Genomic DNA, 25,057 nt, shown 5'->3' with positions numbered 1-25,057 from the left:
ATGCCATTGTTTGTTTGCGATAGAATTCCCGGAGTGCGAAGCGTGCTACTACGAGTCTCTAGGGTTTGCGGATCATCAGCAAGGCAAGTAACACATTGATCATACCCCTTTATTACCCACTTTTTATGCATTAGCTACAATCCTCAAACATTGCATGAGTAGGATCTTTTAACTTGTGGGTTTTGGAAAGTAGATGATGAGGTAGAATCTATTGCCCTTTTATTATCAAACCCTCGGAATTACTTCTACGTTATGCTTATACCGCTATGCTATGCTCGTAGACGTGGTTTGGGTTTGAGTGTATCCATGATAGATGTGAGATTGTTAATTAATGGTTAACTTAAGGTGGCTACTTAAATACACATCTGGGTGGATTGGTCGCGGGCACCTGGGGATATACCAGTGTTGTCCTTTGGTTCGCCACCCAGGCTCAAAGGGATCATAAGATTATTCATGGTAGAAACTTCCGTGTGCAGCCACAAGCTATTATGGGCTCTAGCATAGTTGAGTATGTTGCCTTACCTCTTTCAATGGTAGGCTAGTAGATGTAGGCGAAAGTAGGTGTAACTATCTACCCAGAGTAAAGAGTTAATGCTTCTGAAAGGCTGTGTCTCGGTCATCCGTTTCTCAAACACCATGTAGTGCGAGAAATCCAATGGAGGACATCGAGTCTTGTGGGGAAAAGTGCGCAAACCTCTGCAGAGTGTACAAACTAATCATGGTTAGCCGTGTCCCTAGTTATGGACATCTTGAGTATCTGGTTCTTAGATTATCATGTTGATCTCATCACTCTAAATTAATTTGTTGGGTTGTTAACTACTGTTTAATTGGGATTGAGATGGGGTTACCATTCTTAATGTTTGTCAACTACCATGGTAGTTAAACAAAATATATTCCTTTGTTGTGGGAAAAAATTGGCTTTTCGCAAAAACATTATAACCATAGAGCCTCCACAAGCCATATATGCATGTAGTGATAGCATTTACTTGTTCATTGCTCTAGTGTGTTATCTTGCCAGCATATTCCATATGCTGACCCATTTCGGGCTGCAACATATCATGCTGCAGACTTTTCAGATGAAGAGTAAGGTGCGCTAGGTCGTTGTCGTGCACTCAGCTATGCCGCTGGAGTTGATGGACTCACTTTATCTTCCAAGCCTTCCGCTGTTATCTTATTTAGATGGCCTTAAGCCATATTATTGTATTAAGTTCTCTCTTGTGACTATCGATGTAATAAGTATGTGATTGCTACTCTATTATAAATCCTTCGAAGTATTGTGTGTGTCAGCATTACCCATCCAGAGATGACACTTATGCATAGAGATTTGACTGTTTGAGGCCACATCGCTACAAGATGGTATCAGAGCACACGCTGATTCTAGGACACGACCACTAAGATAAGTTATAGGTCACTCTTCTCTACTCATTTCTGACTCCTCTCCATTTCCACTCTATAGGATGGCGGACTCAAGGAACAAGTTTGCACAATCGGATGAAGACACACCTTTTGGGAGACACTTGAAGGAAGGCACTAGGTACCTGAACATCGGAATACCAAGCTTCACCGGGACCTACACCGCCACTTTACCAGAAGAGGAGTGTCGGTGTCAAAACTGGCGGATCTCGGGTAGGGGGTCCCGAACTGTGCGTCTAAGGCGGATGGTTACAGGAGGCAGGGAACATGATGTTTTACCCAGGTTTGGGCCCTCTTCATGGAGGTAAAACCCTACGTCCTGCTTGATTTATTCTTGATGATATGAGTATTACAAGAGTTGATCTACCACGAGATCGGAGAGGCTAAACCCTAGAAGCTAGCCTATGGTATGATTGTATGTTGTCCTACGGACTAAAACCCTCCGGTTTATATAGACACCGGAGGGGGCTAGGGTTACACAAGGTCGGTTACAAAGGAGGAGATATACATATCCGTACTGCCTAGCTTGCCTTCTACGCCAAGTAGAGTTCCATCCGGACACGAGACGAAGTCTTCAATCTTGTATCTTCATAGTCCAACAGTCCGGCCAAAGGATATAATCCGGCTGTCCGGATACCCCCTAATCCAGGACTCCCTCAGTAGCCCCTGAACCAGGCTTCAATGACGATGAGTCCGGCATGCAGTATTGTCTTCGGCATTGCAAGGCGGGTTCCTCCTCCGGATACACCACAGAAGAGTTCGAATAAAAGGATAGTGTCCGACCCTGCAAAATAAGTTCCACATACCACCGTAGAGAGAATAATATTTCCACAAATCTAATCTGCTGACACATTTTGGCAACATGACATCATGCCATGGCTCAGTGATTATTCGAACCGTTTTTCCTTTAACTAGCCCCGCACATAACGCGATGCAGTTTCTTGACACGTCTTTGTCAAAGCAGAGATCATGTCCCCCTTATTACGGGATTCTCATCAATGCGGGTGTGGGTAACCCAACTATGCCTAGGACTCCTAGATTTTAGGCAAGTCCCAAACGGCCACAAGGAGGACGCTTGATATTCACCCTCTTTATAAAGGGACAAGGCTTTTACTTTTTTACTCCCGTGCTCAATCGAATCCTTCCCCCGCCTCGAGTTCTCACACCCAAAGCCCAGGTCAGGTGCTTTGGACCTTCAATCATGTCCGGATCTAGCCTCCAGGGCCGGTGGATGCCCTCCTCCATCACGGAAGAGGATATCAAGAAGTTGAGGGAGGCAAGATACTTGACCGCCGAAGTCTCGCATCGGCTGCCTGCCCGAGGGCAGGTCGTCCCTACTCCTAAACCCAATGAAGACGTCATGTTTATCTCCCACTTCCTCTGAGGACTAGGCCTCACTCTGGATCCCTTCGTAAGGGGTTTGATGTTCTATTACGGGCTTGATTTCCACGATCTAGCTCCGGATTCCTTTCTCCACATCTCGGCATTTATTGTCGTATGTGAGGCCTTCCTCCGCATTACCCCTCCCTTCGGCCTGTGGCTCAAGACCTTTGATGTGAAGCTTAAGACGGTCGAGGGGCAGCATGCAGCGTGCGGAGGTGCATTAATAAGCAAGATCGCTGGAGCTCCATGGACAAAGGGTTCCTTTCCAGAGGTGTCCGGATTATGGCAACGGGAATGGTTCTACGTCACCGCTCCCAGAAGTGCCAAGTGGGTAGCTTCCCCCACCTTTCGCTCGGGCCCTCCACCACAACTGATGTCATGGATCAGCAGGGGGCTGAGCTGGGGTCCAGCCAAGGATGTGCCCACACCGCAGAGCCGCATCCGAGATCTCTTTGAGGGAGATTTTAGTTTGATTATGGTAGTGCAAGTTATGCTGGTTCATCGAGTCCAGCCTTGCAAACGCCGGCCCCTCCGCTTGTGGGAATTCAACCCAGAAGGACCACGCACTATTCAGAATTTCCTTGGCCTGACGCACGAGGAGATGTACAACTCGTTCTTCGGACCCCAAATAGAGTGTCCGGGCACCACCGAGGACGTGGGCCGGAGCAGCAACCGCACCGCGGCCCAAGTAAGTAATCCTTTAGCCGAACACACTGTCTTTCATTTATCATGACGTCATTCTGAAGAATTGCTTCTTGACCAGGACTGGATAACAAAGGCGAAGATGATCCAGTGTTCGGCCCCCCTTCGTGAAGGCTTGGACAATCCGGTGCTGGAAAATATGCTCGAGCCAGCACCTTGCCCGGTGCCCTCAAAGGAAGATGAAGGAGGGAATAAAGAGGGCGAAAGCAGGCCCCCACTGCTTCCTATTCCAACTGAGGGAACGAGCGCCCCCGTGAGGGAGGATAACCAAGGAAAGGAATCTAACATTCCCTCGCCCCGGGGGAGGAAGAGGACTACCTTTGATGATCCGGAAACCAAGGTTTCCAAATGGGAGAAGAAAACTCCACCAGAGGGTCCCGCCTAGGAGGGTGCTCTTGCCGCACAAAGTCCATGCAGGGATCAGCCCTCTAACAAGCTGTAAGTAATCAAAAAGTACTTAATAGTGAAGATATACTACCTTACTTCTGAGGAAGATAACCGAAGCATCTATCTTGTAGTTTAGATCTGAGCCCTTCTCAGCAGAGCTCGTCTTCGGGGGATCTTCTTCCGGAGATGATGGAGAGCGAAACGCCTCCCCCGGACTCCCTGGTTCAAGAAGCGGGCGACCTTGAAGTGTCATCATGGAGAGTTTCTCCAAATCCGGTAAGTCCAGAATGTAATCCCATGGTCACCCGAAGCCCTCAGTATCCGGCTCTTGAAGAGAGAAATCAAAAGAGTCCGGCACCATCTGGTATGCGGTCGGACGTACTGAAGGGTCTGCTAGAGCGAGCGACTATCTCAGAAGAGCACCGTACATTAATGTGTACGGTGATTGAAAGGATTTCGTCCGCCGAAAACGGGTTGCATGAAGCCTTTATGAGTCTACAGACGGGCTTTGAGGTACGTGAAATGATATACATTTGTAATGGTACCGCGCATTTTAGGTGTGCCCTGTGTAGATAGTAGCCCCTGAGACTCCGGTTGTCGTTGAGAACGGCGGCGAACGGAGGATCATAGTCCCAGGTAATAACCAGACCGCCTTTATGTGCAGGTGTCTGAAGCTCCGGTGGCTAGCCGGACTGATGGGGTTGCCGAACTAAAGCGGCAACTGGATGCGGCGGATGCCGACATCGAGCTTGTTAACAAGCGGCTTGACGAGGCACATGGTAGGTGATATTTATAGTGAATGTCACATAGTAAGAGCAGCGTGATGCCAGTATCTTTAATATGTTGTGACTGCAGATGGAGCTGCCACCGTGGAGGCCCTGCGGGCGGAGCTTGCCCGAGCCAAGGAGCAAGCAAGAAGTAGTAATGCGGCCGCTTTGAAGGCGGCCGAAGAGTTGAGAGCCGAGAAGGCCGTGCATAGCGAGAGCAAAGAGAAAATGGCCAAAATGGCTATGAAGTTAAAAGACACTACCGACCGCTGCCAGTTTCTTGAAGAAGAAAGCCGGGCGAAGGCTACGGACCTCGAAAAGGCCACAATGGCAACCAAAGACACCCGCTCTGTAATGAGAGCAAAGAAGGAGGACCTATGTGAAGCCGGGGATATTGTGGCTGGGAAGCCCTTTATGCTGCAGAGGAAGTTCGGCGATCCGTGGTATGCCCCTCTGGATCGGCTGTGGAGTTCGGCTGACGCATATCTGGATTTAGCGGCGAGCGCTGTCAATGCGGCCGAATACTTCCGAGATCAGACAGATCGTGAAGTGGACAAGCTGTTCTGGTTGCAATTTAACATTCTAGAGCGTCTGCTTCCATTGACTGATCAACTTGCCGAATGGGCCGAACTCAATAGATTGTCCGGACTTGCCATGAGGTCTGTCATGGATCATCTGTGGCCGGAAAGGCCAAAGCCGAACAACTATTTTAGCTTGGTGCAGCAGTTCCTTGGTGCAGTGCCACGCATTAATGCGATGAAGGGGTCGGCGTGCGTAGAAGGCTCGCGGATGGCCCTTGCCCGTGTCAAAACATACTGGGCAGAGATGGATGCCACCACTGTCGCGGCGCAGGGTTCGGCCATAGGCCGAGTGGCTGCCGAGCACTATTTTGAAGAAGTTCTTGAGGGCGCTCGTTCGGTAGAGGCCCAGTGCTCGAAGAATGTTATGTTTGAGTGACATGTATTCCCATTGTAAAAACAACGTTTTATTGAATTTATCAAGGCTGTATTTATACTTTTGCCCAAAAGTATTGTGATGCCTCCTGTGCGGCCGTTTATGTATACATGTATATAACCTGAAAGATTGCAATCGTCGGCTTCAGCCCCCATGCATATAATGCGTGGGTGTTCACAAAAGACGCGTATTCACACTTAATGCAATGTCTTGGTCCTATTAAGGAGGTGATAGCGCAGCGAACTAGGCAACCGGACTATAATGCTTTAACACTTTCACTTAGCCATAGGAGTTTGACAGTGGGGCTACTATATAGCCCCTAGTGGCTCCGCACTCATCCGGATTTGGGGTGCGTACATGCCTGGCCAGGAAACGGCCCTTCGTTAATGCGGAGGAATCCCGAATATTCCAATAAGTCATCGAGTGGTTGACTAGTCTCACGCTATATCATGACAGTCAGTTTTTGGCTTTCTCTACTAAGGTGCTCGTCCGGATGAACCAGGGCACAATCGCAGTAGTTCTCCTGGTGCCGCCTTAGCCGATAGAGCGGAACGTAAGGCAGCAAAACACAGGAGCCGGGCAAACCCAACATTTGACCAAAGAAATGATTTAGACCTGATGCATATAAGGCCAAACTCGTGACGCCGAACACTCCCTAAGGTATTCGGTCTTTATGGTGTAAACCGGGTCTAAACAGTACCCTTTGTAATAAGCCCATGGTGTCCAGGTACGTGCATTATTCTGGCGTGGCCACATGCCAAGACGTTAGCATCCTTCTCGGTTGTACTGAGAATCCGAGGGATGTAAATCAACAAGAGACAGTAAAAAAGGTTTACGCAGGGTCTTAATCTACAAAGAATCCTTGGAACGGGTCCCTGCTGCACGTCTGTGCCTGTGTCTCCGTTGTGCCGTATCCTGGACGGGTGTAGCACGATGGTCATCTAAAAAAGAGAGGAACTTAATTGAAAAGTTGCCATGCAAAAGTTAAGTTATACTAAATAAACAATATATAGTTGAAAATGAGTAAAGGTGAGCCTTATTGCCACTTTTGCGCGCGCGTTGAGCCCCTTGTATTGTAATAGGGGTAGCCATCAAACCTGTATTAATTACATATAGCTGAGCCGGACTCGTCTAGCCGTGGCCGTGGTCTTAACGACCTGTCAAATTCTTGAGTTGGTGAGGCCGTTTAGTGTACGGCAGCCAAGGCGGCCGCACCGTCTTTGGCGCGCAAGGAGCGCTCAATATTTCCATTTACTGTAATGATGCCGCGTGGACCGGGCATCTTGAGCTTGAGGGAAGCGTAATGCGGTATTGCGTTAAAGCGAGCGAAAGCTTCGCATCCGAGTAGTGCTTGATAGCCACTTTGGAATGGAGCGACATGGAAAGTTAAATTTTCGCTACGGAAGTTATCGAGGAGGCCGAATATAACCTCTAGTACCAGGGAGCCCCTGCAGTGAGCCTCCGGGCCTGTCGTTACTCCTTTAAAGGTAGCATTGCTGTGGCAAATTTTTGTTGGGTCTATCCCCATTTTGCGGACTGTGTCTTGATATATCAGATTTAAACTGCTGCCGCCGTCCATTAGGACTCGGGTGAAGTGGTATCCGTCAATTATTGGATCTAATACCAAGGCAGCCCATCCTACACGCCGGATACTTGCCGAGTAATCCCGATGGTCGAAGGTGATCGGTTGGGACGACCAGTGGCGGAGCTCCGCGGTGATAGGCCTTGGGGCATGTTCCTCTAAAGGTGCCGCTTTGTTTCTCCCTTTTATCACATGTATCACGTTGACTGTTTTGACTTCTGGTGGGAATTTCTTCTGTTCCCCTGTGCTTTGCTTGCGAGGCTCGTCCTCGTCTTCACTTGGTGCATCCCGCCCCTTATGTTCGGCGTTGAGCTTGCCGGACTATCTGAAGACCCAACATTCTCTGTGAGTGTGATTTGCAGGTTTATCCGGGGTGCTATGGATCTGACATATTTGGTCGAGAATTTTGTTTAGGCTGGACAATTCATCTCTGTTGCCTTTGGAGTGCAGCCTCTGCTTCCCTGGCCGAGAGCTTCTAAATCCGGCGTTTACCACCGTGCTCTTCGGGCTGTCTTCTTTATTCCGGCGCTTATTCTTGCTGCGTCATGATTTCCTGTTTCCATCCCTGACTTCGGATGTACTTGGGTCGCTGGTGCTGCAGCGGGCTAACCAGCTGCCCTCGCCCGCACAAAAACGGGTCATGAGGCTTGTTAATGCTGCCATTGTTCTCGGCTTTTCTTGACCGAGGTGTTTGGCAAGCCATTCGTCTCGAACGCTATGCTTGAAAGCTGCTACAGCGTCGGTGTCCGGACAATCAACTATTTGGTTCTTTTTAGTGAGGAACCTGTTCCAATGTTTTCGGCCTGACTCACCGAGCTGTTGAGTTATATGACTTAAATCGTCTGCATCCGGTGGTCGGACATATGTCCCTTGAAAATTTGCCCGAAAGGCATCTTCGAGCTCTTCCTAGCTTCCGATGGAGTTTTTGGGGAGGCTTTTAAGCCAGTGCCGAGTTGGCCCTTTGAGCTTGAGGGGTAAGTACTTGATGGCGTGGAGATTATCTCCTCGAGCCATATGGATGTGGAGGATGTAGTCCTCAATCCAGACCCCAGGGTCTGTTGTTCCGTCGTACGCCTCGATGTTTACAGGTTTGAATCCCTCTGGAAATTCATGGTCCAGCACCTCGTCGGTGAAACATAGAGGGTGTGCAGCACCCCTGTATTTGGGCATACCGTGGTGTTCGGATGTTTGTTGTGTTGTATTGTATGTTGGAGCGCGCCTGCGTGGTCCATAGATGGATCTGGTTGCGCTGTCCTTTTGATGCGAGCCCTTGCGCAGATCACGTACTGGTTTATGTGCGGCGTCGTTTGCCACTTTATGTTGGCTATGAGGTCATCTATCCGACCGGATGGTCGTTTTATTTTTTAATTGTGGAGGATCTAAGGCCTCCTCATCAAATTCAGGTAGCAACTTTCTCTTCGGATAGCTCTTGGTGTGGCGATTACTTCCGTATTTCGCTGCAGTGTTGAGTACTTCACTCCATTTGATTTTGAGTGTGTCTTGTGAAGACTTGAGCCTTTGCTTCTATTTTTTTAGACTCCTCACCGTGGCAACAAGCCTTTGGTGGGCATTATGTTGCTCCTGGCACCTGTCCGGTGTGATGTCGTCCGGACTGTTATCTTCGACGGGGTTGGGTTGTTCGGCTTGATTTTCTATGTTGCCGTGGTCGGGAAATGGTTCACCCTGCTCTAACGCTGGGTCTATATGATCGTTATTTCTCCCGAGGCGGGATTTGGAGCGGCATTTACACCGCCACTTTGACTGCTTCTCGAGGGAACCACCCTTCACTGCGTCCTTCCGTTCCTCATCGTTATTTTCTTTGGGTGTGTCCACCATGTATACGTCATGTGATGAAGTGGGCGTCCAGTGCCCTGTGGACAGTGGTTCCTCTTCGCCTCCTGCATCGTCATCCATACCGTCGATGTCTTCGGAGTCAAATTCGAGCATGTCGGTTAAGTCATCGACTGTGGCTACTAAGTGGGTGGTGGGTGGGTGGCGAATTTCTTCGTCATCCGCATCCCAATCCCGCCAGACGTAGTTCGGCCAGGACTCTCCTGGCAAGGAGAGAGACCTTAATGAGTTTAGTATGTCGCCAAAGGGCGAGTGCTGAAAAATATCCACAGAGGTAAACTCCATGATCGGCGCCCAATCGGATTCGACAGGAACGAGCGCAGGAGGTTCGGAGCCCGTGGCCGGAGAAGGATCCGACATTTTGGCAACGCGACTCTCGTGAAGGGTAAGGTCGATATTCGGCTCGATCACCGCCGAGGATACGGCCTCCGTGGCGGGGTCTATCCACCCGTCCATGGATGGCGCAACTGGCTCCGAATTGAGGCTCGGAGCGGCTGTCGGTGCGATCTCCTGAATATGGTCCGATGGAAGAGCTACATTGTACTCATCGTGACCGCGTGGCGCACAAGGCAGGGTCTCAAATCCGTCAAAGATCAAGTCTCCGCGGATATCGGACGTGCAATTTAAGCTTCCAAACCTGACCTGGTGGCCAGGGGCGTAACTTTTGATCTGCTCCAGATGGCCAAGCGAGTTGGCCCGCAGTGCAAAGCCGTCGAACACAAAGATCTTTCTGGGGAGAAAAGTCTCACCCTGGACTGCATCGATATCGATGATAGTAGGAGCCATCAAGCCTAACGGCGACGACACAGAGGAACTCTCAATGTAAGCACCAATGTCGGTGTCAAAACCGGCGGATCTCGGGTAGGGGGTCCCGAACTGTGCGTCTAAGGCGGATGGTAACAGGAGGCAGGGGACACGATGTTTTACCCAGGTTCGACCCCTCTTGATGGAGGTAAAACCCTATGTCCTGCTTGATTTATTCTTGATGATATGAGTATTACAAGAGTTGATCTACCATGAGATCGGAGAGGCTAAACCCTAGAAGCTAGCCTATGGTATGATTGTATGTTGTCCTACGGACTAAAACCCTCCGGTTTATATAGACACCGGAGGGGGCTAGGGTTACACAAGGTCGGTTACAAAGGAGGAGATATACATATCCGTACTGCCTAGCTTGCCTTCTACGCCAAGTAGAGTTCCATCCGGACACGAGACGAAGTCTTCAATCTTGTATCTTCATAGTCCAACAGTCCAGCCAAAGGATATAATCCGGCTGTCCGGATACCCCCTAATCCAGGACTCCCTCAAGGAGCGTTGGATGATTCGAGTTCAAGTTCCAGGAAGGACATTCACTCCAGTTACTGAGCCCATAGAGTTTTCCTTTGATGCACCAACCTGGAGTCTAGGAAAGAGCATGGCAGCCCACATCGCCATGGGACGCATGGGTGAAGTTTATCACAAGGATCTTAAGGACACCATCTACCAGATATGTAGGCGCTGAGATGAGCAATGGGAGATGATCAGTACCAGGAGGGGCAAGTCCATTGCAGCCTTCATCCAGGAGTTAAACCAGCATATTCGTCGATAGGAGAACCAGATGTGGGCAAGCATGATAGATCTGAAGAAGTTGATGACTAGGAACATGGAGCTTGAAGAGGAACTCAAGTCTACACGCGATGGATACGAGGAGGAAATCACGATACTAGTAGAGAATAATGACGACCTGACAAGGAAGCTAGGAGTATTCATGGGAGGCCCCGTGCCAGGAGGAGATGACGACCATCCTAAGGACTACATCATCATCAACGATGATACGCCCATTTTGCATCATGCTTTTATATCGATATTTATTGCATTATGGGCTGTTATTACACATTATGTCACAATACTTATGCCTATTCTCTTTATTTTACAAGGTTTACATGAAGAGGGAGAATGCCGGCAGCTGGGATTCTGGGCTGGAAAAGGAGCAAATATTAGAGACCTATTCTGCACAACTCCAAAAGTCCTGAAACTTCACAGAAGCTATTTCCAGAATATATAAAAAATATTGAGCGCAAGAAGTTCCAGAGGGGGGCCACACCCTGGCCACGAGGGTGGGGGGCACGCCCCCTGCCTCATGGGCCCCCTGGTGGCCCTCCGATGCCCATCTTTTTCTATATGGAGTCTTTCGTCGAGGAAAAAATCATAAGAAAGCTTTCGGGAGGAGACTCCGCTGCCACGAGGCAGAACCTTGGCGGAACCAATCTAGGGCTCCGGCGAAGCTATTCTGCCGGGGAAACATCCCTCCGCAAGGGGGAAATCATCACCATCGTCATCACCAACGATCCTCTCATCGGGAGGGGGTCAATCTCCATGAACATCTTCACCAACACCATCTCCTCTCAAACCCTAGTTCATCTCTTGTATCCAATCTTTGTATCCAAACCTCAGATTGGTACCTGTGGGTTGCTAGTAGTGTTGATTACTCCTTGTAGTTGATGCTAGTTGGTTTACTTGGTGGAAGATCATATGTTCAGATCCATTATGCATATTAATACCCTTCTGATTATGAACATGAATATGCTTTGTGAGTAGTTACGTTTGTTCCTGAGGACATGGTAGAAGTCTTGCTATTAGTAGTCATGTGAATTTGGTATTCGTTCGATATTTTGATGAGATGTATGTTGTCATCCCTCTAGTGGTGTCATGTGAACGTCGACTATGTGACACTTCACCATTGTTTGGGCCTAGAGGGAGGCATTGGGAAGTAATAAGTAGATGATGGGTTGCTAGAGTGACAGAAGCTTAAACCCTAGTTTATGCGTTGCTTCGTAAGGGGATGATTTGGATCCATATGTTTCATGCTATGGTTAGGTTTACCTTAATACTTCTGTTGTAGTTGCGGATACTTGCAATGGGGGATAATCATAAGTAGGATGCTTGTCCAATTAAGGACATCACCCAAGCACCGGTCCACCCACATATCAAATTATCAAAGTAACGAACGTGAATCATATGATCGTGATGAAAACTAGCTTGACGATAATTTCCATGTGTCCTCGGGAGCGCTTTCTTTCATATAAGAGTTTGTCCAGGCTTGTCGTTTGCTACAAAAAGGATTGGGCCATCTTGCTGCACCCTGTTTACTTTTATTACTTGTTACTCGTTACCAATTACTTTATCACAAAACTATCTGTTACCGATAATTTCAGTGCTTGCAGAGAATACCTTGCTGAAAACCGCTTATCATTTCCTTCTGCTCCTTGTTGGGTTCGACACTCTTACTTATCGAAAAGACTATGATAGATCCCCTATACTTGCGGGTCATCAAGACTCCTTCTGGCACCGTTGCCGGGGAGTGAAGCGCCTTTGGTAGGTGGAATTTGGTAAGGAAAATTTTATATAGTGTCGTGGAATTGTCACGGCAGATGTCCTCGTGAAAGGACTTAGTCGCGGAGCCATCGCTACGGGTTAGCTTGAAGGGGTTAAACCGGACAAGGGGACATGGGAGTTTATACTAGTTCGGCCCCTTCGATGAAGGTAAAAGCCTACGTCTAGTTGTGATTGGTATTGCTAGGGTCTCAAAGGCCAGGGAGCGAATCCGCTTTGTCTGGCTCTCGAGTTGTTGTTTTCCGTCCCTGAACCGCCGCCGGGTCACCCCTTTATATACTCAGGAGGACCCCAGCCGGTCTACAGAGTCCCGAGGCTGGCTCATACAAGTGTCCGCCTAGGTCTCCTCTTTTCTATCTTACAATGCAAGTTTATACAATCATGGCGGTTTACTACCATGGGTCCTAAACCGCCTGCGGGCTCTGGGCCTCTAAGCCTCATCCGTAAAGCGCCATCTTCTAGGTTTCCATGGGCTTCAGTATAGGCGAAGGTGAACCGGCCCTTCCTGGGCAGTTTACCCTTAGTGGTTATATCCTCAACATTAGGCCCCAGATTGATTTGAACCTGTTCATGTCAATCTTCCATCCTTAGCAAAACTACCTAAATTTCTGACAATTCTCGTAAACCGCCATATTGTCTTCTCCCTGTGAATTTTGGTGAATCGCCATGACGTCATCTTCTGTTACTGCAGTAAATCATTATGACGTCATCCCTGTATAAGAAGATTTATAAAGATTCCCTTCTCTTTAATTCCCGGTGATCGAGGCGACAACTGCATCCTCTTTTGCCGCTTCCGACTGCTCGATTTTCGCGCCTGCTATTTTTATCACACTTCCCTTATAAATAAGACCGGGGCGCCTTCCATTTCCCCCCTTTCCAACTCGCATCGTCTTCCTCCTCGCGACCCGAAGATCTCAAGCATCGCCGCCGCCGCCGTCGTCGATCTTCCAGTCCGCACCAACCAGGCCGCTGCATCACCCTGTTCGTACCAGATCTCTGAAGATACTCCGCTGCTGCGTGTCCCTGGTAAATGCTCCTTCCCGTTACTTGTTAAATCTGCACTAGGGTTTCGAAGCTTCTTCGGTGTTCGTCAGTGTTCATCAGCCCTTCCTCTGCTTTTCCTTTAGCATCGTACTAAATCTAGCTAGGCCTGATAGTTTCCTCTTGCGTCTGGATCTGTAGCTTTAATCTTGCGTACTACAGCATCTTACTATTCCTGTATAAATCCTTATCTGAATCTTCTCTGTTCTGTTTAACACCATTGTAAAGCTCAGAAAAATTTGTCTTTTGAACAACGGTAGATCCAAAATTATATCACCATCTTATGAAACTTGTTTCCGCAACACTTAACAAATTTTCAGATTGGGTTCTGCCTCCAATGGGCGGTTTATCCTTTAGTATTGATAATCCGTCGTATGTTCTTCTTATACAGGGATGACGTCACAATGATTTACTGCAGTAACAGAAGATGACGTCATGGCGATTCACCAAAATTCACAGGGAGAAGACAATATGGCGGTTTACGAGAATTGTCAAAAATTTAGGTAGTTTTGCTAAGGATTGAAGATTGACATGAACAGGTTCAAATCAATCTGGGGCCTAATGTTGAGGATATAAACACTAAGGGTAAACCGCCCAGGAGGGGCTGGTTCACCTTCGCCTATACAGAAGCCGAAGGAAACCCAGAAGATGGCGCTTTACGGATGAGGTTTAGAGGCCCAGAGCCCGCAGGCGGTTTAGGGCCCATGGTAGTAAACCGCCATGATTGTATAAACTTGCATTGTAAGATAGAAAAGAGGAGACTGAGGTGGACACCTGTATGAGCCAGCCTCGGGACTCTGTAGACCGGCCGGGGTCCTCTTGAGTATATAAAGGGGTGACCCGGCGGCGGTTCAGGGACGGAAAACAACAACTCGAGAGCCAGACAAAGCGGATTCACTCCCTGGCCTTCGAGACCCTAGCAATACCAATCACAACTAGACGTAGGATTTTACCTTCATCAAAGGGGCCAAACTAGTATAAACTCCCGTGTCCCCTTGTCCAGTTTAACCCCTTCAAGCTAACCCGTAGCGATGGCTCTGCGACTAAGTCCTTTCACAAGGACATCTGCCGTGACAATTCCATGACAGTTGGCGCCCACCGTGGGGCTATCGCACGGTGGTTTTGAGTTCTTGAAGGGCAGCTTCGATGGACTCAAGGGGTACGCCGTGGGCCGGATGACGAAGAGTCGCCGTGGAAAGCTCTACATCGACAATGCAGGATGGGGTCTCGAGGCCGATTCAATCGAATACGGGTACCGGGTCCCCTTTGGTGGGATTCACGTCTTCATCGGCAAGATCGGCAAACCGGCCCCCGAGCTGGACATCTGCACCGACATCATCGAAACGGCTCAACGTGCACGTTCTTCACCGGTTCAGCCTGAGGCAAGGCATGTTTTCGTAGGTGTCATCCATGGATCGGAGTACGAGGAGGAACCGGTCTCTGATGGAGAAACCGTAGTCCGCAGTGGTGATGAGTCTTCTAGAGAAACCGAATCGCTTTACTAGCTGCAGGACGGCCGGATTGAGGGAGGATCCGAGGGCAGCAGTATTCTGGATTCCCCCGGTCTGCCAAACCGGGCCGCCGTCTTCATGGCCGGCTCACAATCAGCGCCTCATTCATCTACCGCCGCAGCAATGCTCTCCGGTTCAACGACGGCCACGCCAGCAGGGGCAGGATGCTCGGCGCCGCCTCCATCCCAAGTCTTGTCTGATTTGTTCGACGCTCTAGCAGCACTGATGTCTGCGGAGGTAGACGCAGCAGCCAGGGATCAACACGATGCGGAGATTCTAAAGGTGAAAGATCAGATAGCCCAGGCTAAAGCGGACCTGGCAGCAAAGAACGCCAGGATGGCTATAGAGCGGGCTGAGTTGGAAGCACATGCTTATCGGATTAGACTGGATCAGAATGCTTCGGAAGAGGTCATGAGAAGAAGGTACCGATCACGTCTCCTGTCGGTTTATGAGCCACAGAATCTTTTCAACATGCCAGGTGTAGGAGCTGGTAACCAGCCCACGCTAAACCGAGCGGGGGCACCTGGAGCAGGAACGCCGGTTCAGCCACGCGCAACAGACCTGCCTCGCCAGAACAACGTTGTACCATCAACGCCGCCCAGGCATTATTCTAACCCGTTGGATAATATTGTGGCTGCCGCTTCGCGTCTGGCGGCCCTCCCAACCGACGGCGAGTCACCAGTTGCAGTGGAAGCGCGTTGGGCCAGGGATCTCCTTCAGACAACACTAAATCAATAGCAAGCATACTCAGACAGCCGTGAGAGGATTCATTCCACCCCCCGTCCAAGCCGGAGTTATAGCAGACACGTGGAAGATGAACCGGCCGTGTCCAGTAGCGCACGCCACCTAAATTCGCCACGGGGGAACAACCCGACTGGGGGAGGTGCTAATGCGCAAGATGTTGTGGACCACGGCCGCGCACGACGAGAGGCCGAGTTGACAGCCCGACACGAAGCACGACAACATACTCCGGTTCACCCCACTGCCTCCGTGGAGCCAGGGGTGATGTTCAGTTCCCTAGGGGTACCATGTTTAACTCCCACACTGCGTAATGTATGATTGCCCAAGGATTTCAAGGGACCTCGTAAGGTACCAAATTACACCGCCAGTTTGCAGCCAGAGGCGTGGGTGGAGAGCTATGAGATGGCAATGGAGATGTTAGATGTGGATGAGGCGGTATGTGCTAAATATTTCACCATGATGTTGGAAGGAATAGCTCGCACTTGGTTGAAGAGCTTGCCGACCAACTCTGTCGATTCATGGGCCGGATTAAAGTGCCGGTTTATCCAGAACTTCAAGGATATGTGTAAGTAGCCGATGTCAATTGTAGATCTGGCCGCTTGTGTCCAAGAGGAAGGGGAGTCCACGACCCATTGGGTCAAACGGGTCTCGGCGATTTTGCATTCATCAGATCGTATCAATGCAGACACCGCACTATTAACGTTAGAGGGCAATTTCTGTTTCAAGCCGCTGAAACAGAAGTTGGGGAGGCTCAAACGTCACTGCAACAACATGTCAACACTCATGGCCGCTTTGGTTAAGTATGCCGATTCAGATAATACCAAGGACCCGGATTCAGAGGAGGACAAACCGGAGAAGGGAAAGAAGAACGGCGGTGCAAAAGGGCAGCACCACAACCAAGGAGGCCATGGGAATAATGGTAAGCATAAAGCGGATAGTTCAGATTTGGTGGCTAACACAAATATGCAGCGTCGCAAAGGTAAACCGCCCCAACACGGTGGAGGGATGAGTCTAGAGCGTTTGTTAAACCAACCCTGCCCGAAGCATGGAACCAAGGAGGCCCCTTCCACACATCTCTGGAAGGATTGTCATATAATGAGGGAGTTCAAAAATTTTGATCTATACCGGTATGATCAGGATCCACCGGGCGGTTCAGGCCCAGGTTTCCATGGGGGCGGCGGTTCAAGCTCTGGATTTCAGAACAACCAGGGTCATCAGAACAACCATGGTAATAACCAGCAGAATAACCAAGGGAATCAGCAGCAGTCAGGTTACCAGAGTCACCCAAAGCAGTTGAACAGCGGGCAGTATCATGTGTTCACTACTAGCCTGTGCAAGCAGGATCAGAAACTTCACAAGAGGGCAGTCAATACTGTTGAACCGGCCGTACCACGTTATCTACGATGGTCGGAGCAGCCCATCGTGTGGAGCAGAGAGGATCACCCGCCCCGGGTTGACAATCCGGGTCAACTAGCCCTGGTGGTAGCACCTCAGGTGGGGGGCTATAAGTTTACCAAGGTTCTGATGGATGGAGGGAGAAGTATCAACATCCTGTACTATGAGACTTCCCGTCGCATGGGGTTGACAGATAAGAATCTTAAACCGTCAAACACTATTTTTCATGGTGTAGTACCAGGTAAATCGGCATACCCTGTTGGAAAGATTGCTTTGGAAGTCGTGTTCGGAGATGATCTTGATTCCAGGTCTGAGACTTTGACCTTTGAGGTGGTGAAGATCCAGAGTCCATATCACGCGCTGTTTGGACGGCCGGCTTACGCAAAATTCATGGCGAGACCCTGTTATGTCTATTTACAGCTCAAAATGCCGGGTAATAAGGGGACGATCACAGTACATGGGAGTCGAAAGATTGCTTTGGATTGCGAGGAAGGTGAAGCGGCCTATGCTGAATCGGTTTGTGCTACAGAGGAGCTGAAATTCTATAAGGACAATGTTGATCCGGCGGACATGACCCCTCTGAAGAAACCAACGACTGAGCATGACCCGGCCCTGATGTTCAAACCGGCTAATGATACTAAACTCGTTGACTTCGCCCCTAGTGATTCATCCAAGCAGTTTAGTATCAGTGCCAATCTGGATCCGAAATAGGAAAGCGCGCTCATCGAGTTCATCCGTGAGAACCGGGACATCTTTTCATGGAAAACTTCTGACATGCCAGGTGTAGAGGGAACTCGCTGAGCACACTCTCAATATTGATCCTAAGTTTAAACCGGTTAAGCAGTACCTTCGCCGTTTTAACGAAGAAAGACGCAAGGCCATCGGAGAAGAGGTATCCCGGCTACTGGCAGCTGGGTTTATTGTCGAGGTATTTCATCCCGAATGGTTGGCTAATCTGGTGCTTGTTCTTAAGAAAAATGGCACTTGGCGTATGTGTGTAGATTACACTGATTTGAATAAAGCTTGCCCGGCAGATCCTTTTGCTCTCCTGCGTATTGATCAGATCATTGATGCAACGTCAGGTTGTGAGCGCCTGAGTTTCTTGGATGCTTATTCAGGTTATCATCAGATTAAAATGGCAGTTAAGGACCAGGAGAAGACAGCCTTCATCACTCCCTTTGGAGCCTTCTGTTATGTCTCTATGCCCTTCGGGCTCAAGAGTGCCCAAGCAACCTACCAGCGTTGTGTGCAAAATTTTCTTCACAAGCAGATCGGGCGTAATGTTCATGCCTATGTGGATGATATTGTGGTAAAGTCCAGGAAGCAGGAAACCTTGATAAGTGATCTCAAGGAGACGTTCGACAATCTTCAGGTTTACAAAATGATGCTCAACCCGGACAAATGCGTTTTTGGTGTTCCAGCAGGCAAACTCTTGGGTTTTCTTGTGTCTAACAGAGGTATTGAGGAAAATCCGGAAAAAATCAAAGCAATCACATCCTTGGCTAAACCGGCGTGTATCAATGATGTTTAGCGTCTGGCGGGCCGGATTGCAGCCCTCAGCCGGTTTATCAGCCGTTTGGGAGAGAAGGCGATTCCCCTGTATCAGATGTTGAAGAAAACAGATAAATTCGTCTGGAGTGATGCCGCCGATGCGGCATTCGAGGAATAGAAGCGGCAGCTAGCTGAACCGCTAGTCCTCGCTGCTCTAGTTGATAATGAGCCTCTATTATCGTACGTGGCTGCCAATGCCCGAGCGGTCAGTGTGGCAATTGTGGTTGAGCGTAAGGAGGCTGGAAAAGAATATTCGGTTCAACGACCAGTTTGTTATATCGGTGAAGTACTGATCGAATCAAAGCAAAGATATCTGCACTGGCAGAAGCTAGTGTATGGAGTGTTTATGGCAATTAGGAAACTCAAGCAATATTTTCAAGGCCATCCTATCACAGTGGTCAGTTCTGCTCCCTTGGGCGATATAATCCAGAATAGAGAAGCAACTGGCCGGGTTGCGAAGTGGGCGATTGAGCTTGGCCCCCATGGTTTGAAGTATACGCCCCGAACAGCCATGAAATCTCATGCGCTTGTTGACTTCATCAATGATTGGAATGAGTTACAGGAACCAGAGGGCAAACCGGATAATACATACTGGACCATTCACTTTGATGGATCCAGGCAGTTGGAAGGCTCGGGGGCTGGAGTTGTCCTCACTTCCCCTCGAGGAGATAAGATTTGTTATGTTCTCCGCTTAATGTTTCCTTGTACTAACAATGCAGCGGAGTACGAGGCCTTACTCCACGGCCTTCGTGTAGCTAAGGAAATGAACTTAAGCCGGGTTCGATGCTTTGGAGATTCTGATCTGGTGGCTCAGCAAGTTTCTGGTACTTGGGATTCTAAGGACCCACTCATGGCGGCTTATAGGCACGAGGTGGATATTGTAGCAGGTCACTATAAGGGTTATCAGGTGGAACACATCGACCGGCGCAAGAATGAGACAGCAGATGCTCTAAGCCGGCTGGGATCTCAGCGTAAGCCAGTACCACCCAATACCTTTCTAGATATCTTGCATAACCCATCTGTAAAGTTGCCTACAGAGGAGGATTTAGCTGTTCCTGATCCCGAGGCCCAGTTGGTAGCCGTTTTACATGCCACTCCGGATTGGATGGTTCCATATTTGGCGTATTTGAACCGGGGCGAATTACCAGAAGATGAACTTTTCGCCAGACAGATAGTCTGGCGATCCAAGTCTATGGTTGTTCACAATGGCGAGTTGCACCGTTCTAGCATTTCAGGCGTATTCCAACGTTGTGTTTCTCCTGAAGAAGGGCAAGAGATTCTACGTGAAATCCATGAAGGGGATTGAGGTCACCATGCCAGTTCAAAGTCCTTGGTTGCTAAAGCTTTCCGACACGGGTTCTACTGGTTGACAGCTCATTCTGATGCGGAAGACTTGGTGAAGCGGTGTGACGCTTGTCAGAAATTTTCATGTCGAGCTCATGTTCCGGCTCAAGAGTTACGCATGATTCCCATCACTTGGCCGTTCGCTACTTGGGGGCTTGATATGGTTGGACCCTTTAAGCACTCCAAGGACAAGAAGACCCACCTGTTGGTGGCGGTTGACAAGTTCACCAAATGGGTTGAAGCGGAGCCCGTCAGTAAATGTGATGCAGCCACGGTGGTTCAGTTTCTCAAAAAGATTATTTTCCGTTTCGACTTTCCACATAGCATCATCACAGATAATGGTACGAACCTTTCTAAAGGTGAGATGGAGGAGTTTTGCCAACGAGAGCATATCCGGCTTGATGTAGCGTCCGTGGCTCACCCCCAGTCCAATGGTCAAGCTGAGAGGGCGAATGAAGAAATCCTGAAGGGTATCAAGCCTCGGCTTATGGCCCCTTTGAAACAGACGCCGGGTTGTTGGGTGGAAGAATTACCATCTGTGTTATGGAGTATAAATACCACCCCAAATCGATCTACGGGATATACACCCTTTTTCCTTGTCTATGGAGCTGAGGCTGTCCTCCCAAGTGATATTCGTCATGACTCGCCCCGGGTCGCGAATTATGTTGAAGCGGACAACGAGCAAGCACGCCAAGAGGCGCTGGACCTGTTAGATGAGAAACGAGACATGGCTTTGGCTCGGTCGGCGGTTTATCAACAAGACCTATGGCGTTATCACAGCCGCCGAGTTAAGACAAGAACCTTTCAAGAAGGCAATTTGGTACTTCGGCTCATTCAAGACCAGACTGATATGCACAAGTTATCCCCACCTTGGGAAGGGCCCTTTGTGGTCAGCAAAAATCTACACAACGGATCATACTACCTCATTCACGTTCGAGAAGACTCACGTAGCTCTGAGGAGGAGACCCGGCGGCCATGGAACATAGCTCTCCTACGGCCTTATTACACTTGAAGCCACAGGCTTTTCGCATGTACATATTTCAACAATGTATATATTATGATCAATATAATAAACCGGCATCCTTGCTATCAAGCAGGGTCTCCGCCATTTTTTCCTTAAATATCTGTTAACTTGGGGGCTTTAGCTAATAACGCGAAGTACTACCTGTTAGCCCGGCTATCATGCCACCATCTAGTTTGGGAGCTTCACACCCAAGGGGCCAAAGAGGGTTTGATTGCGTAAAGCACGACTCAAACATAGGCACCCATTGAGCATAGCTCACAAAAGTTACTTGGGGGCTCTTTGTGTCAAATACCAAAGAGTTTGAAAGGACCCTTGTAGCTGGGTATCGACCCACGGCTTGGAAGCCTGGTGTATTCACCTAAAACCCCGGGTTAACCTGCCTTCATCAAGTAAGCCACTCTTATCCAGGTAATCCTGGCACGACCCGTCGAACGTTTGACAGTTACTCTCATTGAGACCCTAAACTTGTCGAAGTTAAAACGATGATTGGTTAGTTGGAGGGCCATCTTAAAAGGCTTCGTCAAATGGTTTAACTCAATGGCCTGGCAGCCCATGAAAAGCCTCGATTTGGGCCTGGCAGCCCTTGAAAAGCCTCGACCACGGTTTTTGTTTGCTTTTTTGCCAAGTTTTTGTTTTTTGTAAGGTTTATGTTAAACTAGTGTTTTTAACCCGGTATGGCTTACGGATCTTCTATAAAAGCATACAATTAAAGGTAACCCGGCATCCTTCAAAACCGGTCTGGCTTTGACACCTTGTCTCCAGCAATCGGCCGGTGTTCATCACAACCCGGTTCTATATCATATATATACCAGCACGACATGGTGGAAGTTGGGTTTTCACCCTTCTTCAAATCACAATTGGTAAAACAACAACAATGTTTTGTATCACAGGTATGATTTATTATTGTGGCAACCATAGATGCTTACCAAGTTGTGTTGGGTACTTTGACCCATCCGGTGGTAAACCGCCTGGACAGATTTTCCTTATGCAGACACAGGGATTGCATAATATTGTAAAAATACATAAGCCAGTACTAAAATTCTCGTGACGAATCAACGCAAAGTGTATCCCAGTGCACGATGGCAATGGATCAAAGTATTTTCACTATCCTATTACAAGGCGCTTGAAGGCCCAAAATATGGTGTTTCCAGCAGAACAAGGTTTATGGAGCATCATTCTGATTGCCGGATCAAGTCTCATTACCATGTTGATGCGAAGTTGATGGGTCATCTGGCGTTGGATCACCCTCCTCCTCCCCACCTAGCGGCTGGAGGTTTGTGGTGGTCCAGTCAATCCGGGTTAAGGCCTGAAAGATAGCTTCTTCACTGATAAGTTCTGACGGATCAATGTCAGGGGCATAAGTGTGCTTACGGATTCCTGGAATAAGATTTTGCGCCTCCGGGATGACAGGGTTAACCCGTTTGTTGTTGGCATCATAATAAGACCGGTGAACGGTCAAGTTAGCATCTTCTGCCAGCTGACTCGCCAGAGGACGCATTTCCCTTGTCACTCTTTTAAGGGCTTCATCATCAAAATCTGCCCCGTTTTCTTGTGTGCTTGGAAAGCCTTTGGCAAGGTCAACCGGATCCAAGTCAGCTATCCATGCTTTGGCTCGGGTAAGTGCCAACAAAGCGCCAACCCTAGCAGCAGATCGCTTTACCTCTTCTATCTGTGCTGGTGCCATGGATAGCTTTGCCAGAGTGTCCTTGATCAGTGTTGGGGCCGGATTGTCATAGGATGCTGCGCAGATAACCCATTGAGCACCGGTGTATAGTTGTTCAAGCAGAGTATATGCTGCTTTCAGCTTCATCCGTACATCTGAGCCCAGATGAGTAATGCGGCTACCTGCAACGGTTTAAGAATTTCATATTTCAACCGGCACCTTATAAGATGGATATTTCAGATGCCTTGCTAGGAGTACTTACCAAATACTACGGATGTCATGGCGTTCACTTGACGCTTCAACCCAGAAAGCTCTACTGCCACCGGTTTAAGAGCAGATTCGGCGTCTTCAGCCCGTTTCAGCAATGTACCCTTCTCAGTGTCCCAATTGGCACGTTCAGTCTTGAATTCTTCCTTCAGTTGTTCTATGGAAGTTAAAGCGGCTCGAAGTTCATATTTGGCTTTAGAAGATTCTTCTTGATGAGATTTGATACTCTCTTGAAGATCAGCAATCTGCGTCCGTTGATGGTTTATGTCAGCCTGCCACAATCAGAGGAGCATATCAATATTTTATCAAAAGTCCCAAGCATACAACTGGTTCTACACTTGGCACTTGGGGGCTAATGCGGATTGCTTCTTTTTTTATTGCTTATTCATAGTCCCGAGGATTCATACAAGTTTCAATCCTGGCACTTGGGGGCTAATGCGGATTGCTTTTTTTTCTTACTGCTTATTCAAAGTCCCGAGGATTCATACAAGTTTCAATCCTGGCACTTGGGGGCTAATGTGTATTTGTTCAAAAAAAAACTTAAAAAGTCAACAATGTGCAGTTTGGAAATTCAAAAGTCCCGGTTTGTTTTTACAAGTTAAACCGGCCCTTGGGGGCTACAGGATACAAGGCAATGAAAATACAAAGATAAGGAGGAAAATGTTTACCTCATAACGTTCCTTCATCAGATTTACCAAGTCAGCCTCATTATCTCGGCTTATATAAAGCCGGTTCAAGAATCCGGAATGAAGATCCTGGGAAGAAAGATTAGCATATTTTGACAAGTCAGCTTCCATCTTCTTCTTGCCCATAGAAGTAAACTCATCCTTGGCGGTATGTTTTGCCAAGATAACTAGATCGCCCGGAGCGGTATAAGCAGTGCCAGTAACAATAACAGCATCATCTTTTGCTGGGCTTGGCGGATTAGCAGTTGATTTCAATGGATCAGCAACCGGACTTGCAGGTATAGCGTGTGGACTTGAGGTGTCTTCATGTGTGGCCGGATCAGCTTCCGGCAGATCAGCGTTGTTAGTTGGCTCTGGCGGGACAGAATCATCCATGACATTATCAAGGTTTTTATCAGGATTTTCAGGAGCTTTCTCTGGTTCAACTTCGCCGGTAGGGGCACTGGTCTTGGCTTTCTTACTCAGACGAGCTTTAGCACTAATATTAAAACAAGGATTAGCATGATTAACTAAATTATGAAGGAGAAGGGAGGACTGTATGCTTACCCAGGGACGGTTTTCAGTGGAGGCAGCTGAGTGGTTGATGAACCTCCAAACGAATTAGAAGATGCCTGATAGTTTGAATCGGATAAATTGAGAGGGCATCGGAAGAAACCTTTCAAAAGATAACGTTTTTTAGGAGAACAGGCAACCTCTGGACGACGTTTCCGGTTTGGTGTGTGAGGTAAACCGGAAGAAGTGACCCGTTGACCACTGTGCCGGGTTGTGCGACGCCCTTCGGTTTGCTATGTCTTCAAAGAAAGTTTTTGATCCAAATGAGCAACAGGGTGAGAGCATTTCACTTTCCGAACTGCATGGCGAAATCGTTGAACCGACACAAGTTCTGAGTCAGAAAGACAAATTACCTCAACATGATCTGCATGGCTGGCCTCCACATCATCCTGGGAGTAATCATTATCAGTAAAATATATGAATAAAAGTCAAGGGAGTCAAACCTTACCTCTTCAGCCGAGTCACCAACATCTTCTGGCGGTTCTGAAGTCTCAGCGGTTTTCTTTTTGGCAGCTCGCTTGATGACCTTGGTCTTACCACGAGGAGCCTTAGCCACTTTATCTTGAGATTTCCTTTTCCAGAAGGAGCTATTGGCCTATGAGATTGCACAAAAGGGCTATTATAGCAATGTCAAAGTGGAGAAGGGTCACGAAAAGTACAAGGTTAAAATCCTTACCACTAGCGGTTTGTTGGAGGCATAAAAAGGACACAGACCAATTTGAGTACATACAGTGAGCGGTTCGTCAAGTATTTTCTTTACGCCTTCACTAATTTCAGCATCAGTCAGTTCTATTTCATTGAACCGTTGTGGATCATTGGTATTGCCGGTATATTCAAACATCAATCCAGGCCGGCGACTTAAAGGTAGAAT

This window comes from Triticum urartu, chromosome 2A (assembly GCF_056163025.1).
Source record: "Triticum urartu cultivar PI428250 chromosome 2A, HENAU_Tu73, whole genome shotgun sequence".
Taxonomy (NCBI): domain Eukaryota; kingdom Viridiplantae; phylum Streptophyta; class Magnoliopsida; order Poales; family Poaceae; genus Triticum; species Triticum urartu.
The sequence above is the reverse complement of the archived record's forward strand: the minus strand, read 5'-3'. Positions refer to the sequence as shown.